This window comes from Choloepus didactylus, chromosome 23, assembly GCF_015220235.1.
Source record: "Choloepus didactylus isolate mChoDid1 chromosome 23, mChoDid1.pri, whole genome shotgun sequence".
NCBI classification, from domain to species: domain Eukaryota; kingdom Metazoa; phylum Chordata; class Mammalia; order Pilosa; family Megalonychidae; genus Choloepus; species Choloepus didactylus.
In genome coordinates this window covers 1,603,285-1,610,424 of record NC_051329.1, presented here as the reverse complement: position 1 = coordinate 1,610,424, position 7,140 = coordinate 1,603,285, and the positions used below count along the sequence as shown (strand labels likewise).

Below are 7,140 nucleotides of genomic sequence, written 5' to 3'. Positions count from 1 at the left end.
GGTGGGTCTGTAAATCCTAGAGCGCGGCCGTTTGTCCTCCCCGGTTTAGAGACCCAGGTGCCCTCCAGTGGGTCGCGGGTCTCCTGGTGGCTGCCCACATGTCGTGTGGCCTGGGTCAGGGACTGACATGGGGAAGCTGTGATTCAGGGTCAGGGGCTCCCACCTGCCTCACACCCCGTCCCGCCCGGCTGATATGGATGGTGAGGGGCTGGAGGGATGGATGGAGGGATGGATGGAGGGACAACGGCGGGCAGGGCTGTGTCCTGAGCAGGAGCAGGGGCTGAGGCATGAGGAGCGGAATGGAGAAGGGGCCGTGGAACGGCAGGAGCTGCGTCCCGTCCTTGCTGCGTGGAGCAGAGGGGAAGGGACGTGGTGGAAGGCGTCCGAGGGCCTCCCTGGACAGCATCCCCTCCAGCTGGTCAGACCATGGGGCCTGGGGCTCCATGTCCTCAACCGCCCCCACCCCCCCACCCCGAGCCCCCGAGGCGTTTGAGGACACAGTGGGGGTTTAGGGTGGGGTAAGAAGGGCAGATTCACAGATGAGCTTCAAAATAGCACAACAGAAAGAACTGACAGCAAAAGCAGCAGTTCTGTTATCCGTCGCTCCCCAGAGGCTGCGCCGTGTCCTTGCTTCCTGCCTGGACGGGATTGTATAAACACGAGGAGGAGTCTCCGCCTCACAGGGGGGTAAACTGAGTCCGAGCCCTGGGCTGAGCACTGGCATCTACTCAGATCTGCCTTCTCCCTCCGCTGCACGGCTCTAGGGACGGGGGTTCTGCCCGGGCCCCCCGGAACTCCCCAGGACATGAGGCTCTGGGTCCCCTTTCCCGGCCCCAGCCCTGCCCTGGCTGCAGCTGTGATTCGGAGAGTGGAGACGGCTTCCCTCCTGGGGCCATAAATTGCAGCCAAGGCACCACGAGAGGAAAATGGGGCCTGAGGGCAGAACAGCCGGGAAGGTTGCCAGGAACCCTGCCAGTGTCCCCAAGCCCCAGCTCTCACCTGCCACTCGGGTGTGAGACGGCCCCGAGGCACTTGCCCCCCAGGCCCCCTCCCGGGGCTGATCCAGTGTGGCACCAGCTCAGGAGGTGGGCAGGGCAGCCCCTCAGGCCTGGGCCCGGGGGCTCAGTGTGTCACTCGCCACTTCCTCCAGGGCCAGCCCTTGCTCCCCACCTGGGGGTGGCCCCTTGCTGCAAGTCCCGGGGGTCCGGGTGGGACCCCGCCTCTCTCTTCCCGGGAGCCGTGCATGGTGTCGCCAGCCTCGGCTCTAGTTGGGAGGCGGGCCCGTGGCCTCCTCTGGCCCCTCAGAGCCGTCGGGGGTGCGGAAGCTGCTGGAGGAGCCTGGGCCGCTCCTTCAAGTGCGCACGATAGAGATGCTGCGGCAACGCTGAGGTCACTGCTGGAGGAGTGCCGGGGACACGCTCGGGGCCTGGGGCTGGAGCCGACGCTGAGGCAGTGGAGCCAGGAGGCGGAGGGAGACCCCATGTCCCCAGAGACCCGATTGCCGCCACCCCGAAGCTGAGCAAAATCCTTGGATTTCTTATGGGAACCACACCCTGATATTCTGACTTGAGTTGGGGTCTCGGCCACTTCTCACGGCTGACACCTGACCACCCTCTGTGGCTCCACACGCAGGGGCCGAGCACGTTCCCGCCCCGCGCGCCGGTGTCCCCAGCCCCTCCCCATGAGACGCACATCGGGCTGCCTTCCCTGGTAGCCAGGGCACCAGAGGTGGTGACTGCCGCGTCCCCTCACTTCTCACGCAGGGAAGTCGCACCAGCCCTGACACTGCTGGTTAGGACCCGTCACAAGAGCCTCGTGGCACAGTCGTGTGCTTTAGCACGCAGGTAAGCGCACTGGGGTCCCCGGGTCTGGCAGCAGCTCACCCCACACCCTGACGCCCTCGTCCCTCTGAAAGGAGCTCGACTGCCCACGCGGCAGCAGTGCCCCGGGCCGAGGACTGCCGCCCAGCCACGAGCCCGAGTGGGAGAGCGGGGCCTTGGGGAGGTGTCCTCAAGGGGAGAACGCTCGGCTCTTCCTTCATCCTGCCGGTGAAGACAGGCCCGTGCCCCGGGGCTGGGGAGGGGAGGCGGGGTCCTTCCGTCGGCGGGACCCTCTGCCTTAGCTCAGCAGCGTCGGCGTCACCTGCCACCAGGAAGCCTGAACCGACACTGGTGGCTCTTGTTACTTGGAGTCACGCAGCCCCTGACAGGCTCCTGGATGGGGGTGGTGGGAGAGCAGGGGGTCCCTGGGTGACAAACCATGAAAATGGCCGGGATCAGCGAGGGACGGCAACTGGTAGATCTGCTGTTTAATCAGATGCCTCCTGCCGCGTTGTCTCCCGCGGGTCGGTGCAGATGTGGGTGGGGGGGGGGGGTCCCACGTGGCTTCCCCGGTGGGCTGGATCTGCATAGTCATTTTCCGCCTTGTGAATGTGGACGCCATATTCACCTCGGCTGGGTTTCAAATAGAGCTTGAAATGTGCCTTACTGGGGAAATAGTTACACACCATTGAGGACACGTCACAGAAAAAACTATTCGATTGCAACAAAATTACCCTGTCTTGGAACTGGACAGCAGATGGGAGGGCAGACCCAGCAAAACAGAGAATTTCCACTCTGCACAGAGCACCAGCTCATTTCCTGCTCTGCCTCCCCAAGTAAGGCCAGCGGGAAGCCATGCTTTCTCCCCTGCAGACCAGTCCCTGCCGGTGTGACCAGGAGAGAAACCATTCTGGGCGAGGGGCTACGGAAGCCCCTTTCCTGCCGCAGGGGCACTGACCTCTGAGGGCCCCTGTGCTCGGGGCAGCAGGTAGCCCGGGCACGTGCTCCCTGGAGGAGAGAGATGGGAAAGGGGGTTGCGCTCTGAGCTCAGCCACGGGAAAGGGAGACGGGGAGAGAGAAAACTCCAGGAGGGAAGGTTTTCAAGAAAGCCCACCACTTCCTTCCCCAGACCAGCGGGGGCCGAGGCAACGCCCTCCCGTCCGTGCTGTGACACCCGCTGCCTCGTTATGCACCCGGGGGATTGTCCGCGCCTCCACGGCCAGAACCCCGTCTCTTGACCTGTAGACGGAGGAAAATCAACATCAGCGTGCTTGGAAGAGTTGAAGGGATGGCCCATTTCGTGTCGGAACTCAAGTCCTCCACGTGGAGCTGGAACCGGGTCCGGAGCCGCCACGTGCTCCTGCCCTCCGAAGCTGGGGCTCCCTCCCGGCGGGGGCTTGGCCAGGTTCCGGGCTTGGGAAGGGTGCGCGCTCTCCACCCGTGGACGTCTGGGCTCTCCCTGAAGAGGGGAGCCAGCAGTGGCCGCGGCCCAGCTCTGCCACGAGTGTCCTCAGGCCTGGAAACCCACACACATAACGCTATCGAGGACGCCTGTGTCACCCCCCCGTCTGCGGCGACAGCTTCCCCAGCACTGAGGGAGGGGGACCTGAGGACAGCGCGGCCTTTTTGGTGCACAGCTCTCCCCGGAGGAAGCTCAGTGCCCTGACACTGCCACCTCTGGCTTCTGGGCCCCAGGCAGTGAGCAGCTTGGCATGGAGAAGCGCCAGCTGGTTAAATCCACGCAACCTCCTTGGAATTCCTGGTTCCACCGGCGGAAGCGGCCTTTGGCTGTTTTAAGCAAACAGGGACGATTTGGGGGCTATCTCGGGGACTCACCAAATTGGTGGATGCGGGAAGGTGCTTGGCCATAGAGGACACACTGCAGGCGGGCGGGGACCCTGGGACGTGCCCTGGGTGTGGAACCCTTGCCTCGTGGCGCCGCGGCCCTCCATCTGCTCCCACCTCGCGCACCCCCCATGCAAGACACGGGCCCCAGGAGAGCCGCTCAATGTCCACACCTTTGTGAATTTTCCAGTTCTCCCTCTGCTGCAGATTTCTACCTTCATTTCATTGTGATCAGGCAGGATACGTTGTAGGATTTCAATATTTTAAAACGTATCGAGCCTTGTTTGGTGACCCACCGTGTGGGGGTGCCCTCGAGAAGGCCATGTCTCCGCTGCCGAGGGTGACGGGCTGTGTTGGTGCTGCATCTAGTTGGTTTATGGGATCATTCACATCTGTTTCCTTACTGATCTTCTGTCCAGATGTCCTCTCCATTATCGAGGGTGCTGCACTGGCGTCTCTACTATTACTGTAGAACTGTCTGTTTCTCCCTTCGATTCTCTCAGTGTTTGTTCATAGATTTTGGGAACCTGTTGGTGGGTGCATGTGTGTTTCTAATTGCTATGATGTTTGTGGAATTGACCCTTTTATCAATACATTGTGTCCTCCTTTGTCCCTTGTGTCATGTTTTAACTTAAAGTCCATTTTATCTGATACCAGTAGAGCCACCCCAGATCTCTTCTTTTTCCATCTTTTCGGTTTCCAGCCTATTTGTTTCTTTGGATCTAAGGTGACTCTCTTACAGGCAGTGTAAAGGTGGGGGAGGGCAGGCATGGGGGAGGCCCGGGGAGGTGGGTGTGGGGAGGGTGGGCAGTGGGGGGGCAGGGGTAGGGCCCTGGGAGGCGGGCAGTGGGGGGGCGGGCGTAGCTGCCCGAGTGCTCGGCTGGGCGGGTTCGCGGATGTCCGACACCCACACCCCGGGCGCCGGCCCCTCCCGCCTTCTCTGAGCCTCGCATCCCTCCTGACCCCAGACGCCTGGTGCATTCCGCACCCCTGGCCCTGCGCCATCAGGAGGAGCATTTAGCACTGAAACGATGAACAGACGGAATCCAGCCCCGCCCAGCGTCTGGGTCAGAGCTGGGAGTCACCACAGTTTCCTGTATGACATCGATGCCTGGGGCTCGTGCGGACGCCGTTTAGTGCTATCTGGGTGCTGAGAAATGCTGGCCCCCATCCCGGGGTGGGGAAGGCAAGGAAGCCGGGGTGTCAGCCCCTTAGCACTCACCACCCTGCCCACTCCCCTGCACCTTGTCAGGCACCTGCCTCCCTGGCCTCCCGGGGACCCCGCCCTGTCCTGGCTGACCTGTCCCAGGTAGAGTTTTCTGAACTGGGAGGAGCGGAACTAAACTGGAATTGCAGCCGTACGCCGAGCTCCGTGTGCCAAGGACATTTACAGGATCCCACCAAGCCCATTTTCCCACTGGTAAAAACGGGAGGCAGCAGGGCCTCTCATGGGGGGGCTGAGGACTGGTGAGACGAGGCAGAAGCACGCTCAGGACAGCATGTGGCACGAGGTGCGTGCACGACAGAACTGGGCCACTGTCAAGCGTGGCAGGTGCACCTGCCTGCGATCCGCCACACGCACGTGAACCCACACCTCAGTTTCCCCCTCTGGGGGGTGGGAACGCTGACCACAGCACTAGTACCCCCCCCCCCCATCTCAGAGCCCGAACACAAGGGCTGTTCCTCGCTCAGGCCGTCGCCCGTGCCCCTGCTGGCCTGTGGCTCTCCTCCACGGTCAGGAAGGCCTTGCACTCAGGTCCAAGGCTCTCGGCCGCTCTCTGGAACGCTTCGTGGCTGTGTGGTTGAACGTGGGTTCTGTAAGTGAAGTCCAATGGGACACTGGGCCCAGAGCCTTGGCTCGCTCATGACCCCATCTCCCTCGGCCACCCCTCCCCAGCCCCCCTACCCCATGTGCCCCGGGCCCTGCCCAGCCTCCCCTGTCTACCCTGAGCTGGCCACACTCAGTGCTGGGGGGGTTCTGGGTGCAGGAGTGGAGACCCCATGGACTCAGAGTCTCCAAACTGCACCCCACGCCACAGGTGCTGCAGCTGCCCCTGAGTGTCTCCAAGAGGACGGCTGCTGTTGGTCTATCCGTTGGGCACTCACACTGGGCTGGGTTTGCCTGTGACCTCACCCCATTTCCCAGTCACCCTCTCGTGGGGTGCAGAGGCCCCCACACTGCAGGGGAGACACCCAGGCCCCAGTCCAGGTGTGCCCGACGCCTCCACCCAACATGGCCTCTGATGCCAGGAGCTTCTGCCATTCCGGAGTGAAATGAGCCCCCACACTGAGGGGTCCTGCAGCCAGGGAGCCCCCAGAGGCCACTGCCAACAGCCACACCCCTCGCCTGCTCTTCTGGCCCCCAGCATCGGGGTTGGAGGTGCCCGCAGGACCCCGGGCTGTGGCCTGGGTATCCCTGCTCCGTGAGCTCCTGGCTGTCGATGCACAGGCTGATAGCTCAGCACCTGGAACAAGCCAGGAAACAAGCCCCTCCTAGGAAACTGCCATTTCTGCCAAGGGAAATCGGATACAGGACTCACGCTGAAAACCCCACGGCAGGTCTTTGGAGAATCTCACGTTAACAACAAATGAGGCCCAGATGCACAAACAGATGCTGGAGGCTGAGAAGACACTTCCAAGTTGAGGGCTGTGGTAAATCCCAGCTGAAGTTTAGGTGAAGGTCAGAAACAGGAACTTCTGAATGAAGCACAGTGTGCTGGTGTTCACGCAAGTCCAGGTACAGGAGATAAAACGGTCTTTTAAAGCAATCAAACAGGGAAGGAGGCAGCCGCCTTCTCTGTTTTGCAGGCGTATCACAATTCATTTCCAGACACACACGAAAAGACTGAGATCCCAGATGCCGAATGATACATCTTGATTCCTGTGTACAGAGGACTCAGAAAGCTCCCTGAGGCTGAGCAGAGCAGATTTCCATCTTCTTTTCCCTCCAGCCGGCCCAGTGCACACCCTGGGGTGGCAGCCTCTCGTGCAGCGCTGTGCCCGGGACGCCGGGGAAAACCCCTGTCACAGACCAGGCTGAGTGACAGGCATCAGGGCTCAGGTGCGCAGGCGTCTGGGGAGGGGGGGCAGAGCCCCAGGGAATGTTCCAGAAGCAGGAAGGGACCAGGTGCAAAGGCAGACAACCTGGGTGGGCTCCCAGAGGAAACAGGCGATGGGGGAGGGAGAAGAGGCCAGAGGAGCGACAGGCAGCCCCGGGTGGAGCCCGGCTGGTCCCTGCTGCGGCCCCCGGGGAGGTGGCTCCCCAGCCCTGGGTCCTGGCCCCGAGGCCCATCGTGCCCTGTGGGGGCAGAGCCTGGGGTTTCTGGGTGACTCCTTCTAACTGCCCCGAGGGTGGACGAAGGTGCCCGCAGACCGAGCCCTCAGAGACGGGTCCCAGCCCGGCCCCCGGCCCCTTCCTAGGCATGTGCTGAGCGAGGCCCGGGACCCCAGAGAGGGGCATCCAGGAGCCACCACA

General features: G+C 62.5%; 1 long non-coding RNA gene across 1 annotated transcript; it reads left to right on the top strand.

Moving 5' to 3' along the window:
• Positions 1-459: 459 nt before the first annotated feature.
• LOC119519511 lies at positions 460-4,275 on the top strand. Its single transcript, XR_005214035.1, has 2 exons — positions 460-1,844; positions 2,950-4,275. It is a non-coding gene; the product is annotated as an uncharacterized LOC119519511 (long non-coding RNA).
• Positions 4,276-7,140: the final 2,865 nt, after the last annotated feature.